This window comes from Scyliorhinus canicula, chromosome 17 (genome assembly GCF_902713615.1).
Source record: "Scyliorhinus canicula chromosome 17, sScyCan1.1, whole genome shotgun sequence".
NCBI lineage: Eukaryota > Metazoa > Chordata > Chondrichthyes > Carcharhiniformes > Scyliorhinidae > Scyliorhinus > Scyliorhinus canicula.
Genome location: NC_052162.1, coordinates 111510780 through 111512518, shown reverse-complemented (window position 1 = coordinate 111512518; position 1739 = coordinate 111510780).

Below are 1739 nucleotides of genomic sequence, written 5' to 3'. Positions count from 1 at the left end.
GTGGGCTTCAGTAGGGTGCTCTTTGTAAGGGCTGGTACAGACTCGATGGGCCCAATGGCCTCCTTCTGCACTGTAAATTCTATGATGTGCAGGCTAGGTGGATTGGCCACGCTAAATTGCCCCTTAATTGGAAAAAACTAATTGGGTACTCTAAATTTATTTTTACAAAGGAAGCAAAAGCCAGGATGTTGGCCCTCTTTCCCATATGCAGTTCTGGCTGTTCTGAAACCCCGAAGTCTGCCATTCTTGGGAACAACTCCACCCTCACAATCCTGGATATCGCCTGAAGGAAGGCGGTCCAGAACCCAACTAGTCTGGTGCAGGCCCAGAACATGTGGGTGTGGTTGGCCTGGCCTTCCTGGCACCGCTCACATTTATCCTCCACCTCCGGGAAGAACCTGTTCATTGGGGTTCTGGTCAGGTGCGCTCTGTGCACCACTTTAAACTGCATGAGGCTGAGCCTTGCGTAGGAGGAGGTGGAGTTGGCCCGACTTAGATTGGATTGGATTGGATTGGATTTGTTTATTGTCACGTGTACCGAGGTACAGTGAAAAGTATTTTTCTGCAAGCAGCTCAACAGATCATTCAGTACATGGGAAGAAAAGGGAATTAAACAAAATTCAAGAAAATACATGAGAATACATAATAGGGCAACACAAGATATACAATGTAACAAGAAATACAATGTGGTTCGCTGCAGAGTAGCTACCCCACTTCCATCCCGAGTTCGTCTTCCCATTTCTGCCTAGCTCTGTCCAATGGTGTCCTTGTCCTTTCCAGCAGACATCCGTAGATGTCCCCACAGTTCCCCCCTCTCCTTACTGTACCCTCCAATAAAGTGTCTCTTGAGGCTCAAGGGGTACCTCGCCATCTCCTTGTGGAGAAGGTGTTTGATTTGTCGGTGCCGGAGGTCCTGTCCTTTTTGGTAGCTCCAGTTGTTCTGTTAGTTCGTTGAGGGTCACAAGTCTGTCCCCCATGTAAAAGTCTCTGACTGCTCGCCCCCCCCCCCCCCCCCCCCCCCCCCCCATTCTGTCTCCATGTTTTAAAGGTGGCATCAAGCATGGCTGGAGGGGATTTGTGGTTACCGCAGTTTGGGGCCATGGAGGACATCTCGGGGGCTGCCTCATTTGGTTTCATGTCAATGTGGCTACCACCATTGGGCAGGATGTGTATTTTGCCGGGGGGTGGAGGGGGGTGGCGGTGGGAGCGCTGCCGTGGTGAGGGCCCGGAGAGTCGTTCCCCTCCATTCCATATTTGGTTCTCGTATCCATCCCTTCACCCTCTCGGTTGTGGCTGCCCATTGGTAGTATTGCAGGTTTGGAAGGGTCAGGGCGCCATGATCATTTTGTCTATCCCTTGGAAAAAGGCCTTGGGGATGAAGGTCGGTATGGATCTGAACTGGGAGGGGAACCTCGGCAGCACCTTCATCTAGTTTCACGTTCACCTCCTCCTCTCCCCAATATGTCACCCAGGTGTCTAAATTGTTAAACCTGAAATTAACAAAATGTTTTGCTAAAGGGGGGGGGGGGGGGGCGCGTCACAATGAATTCCACTGACTACCCACATGTGCTTTGTGTCAGGGTGGGGTCCCTGCACCCCCCCCCCACTGGCCACTGCTTTCCCCCCCCCCCACTGCCACCCCCACATTGCTTCCCCCTTTGCCCCTCAGCCCAGCCCACCCTCACTGCTTCCCCCTATTCCTTCCCCCCCACCCCATTCCTTCCACCACCCCCATTCCT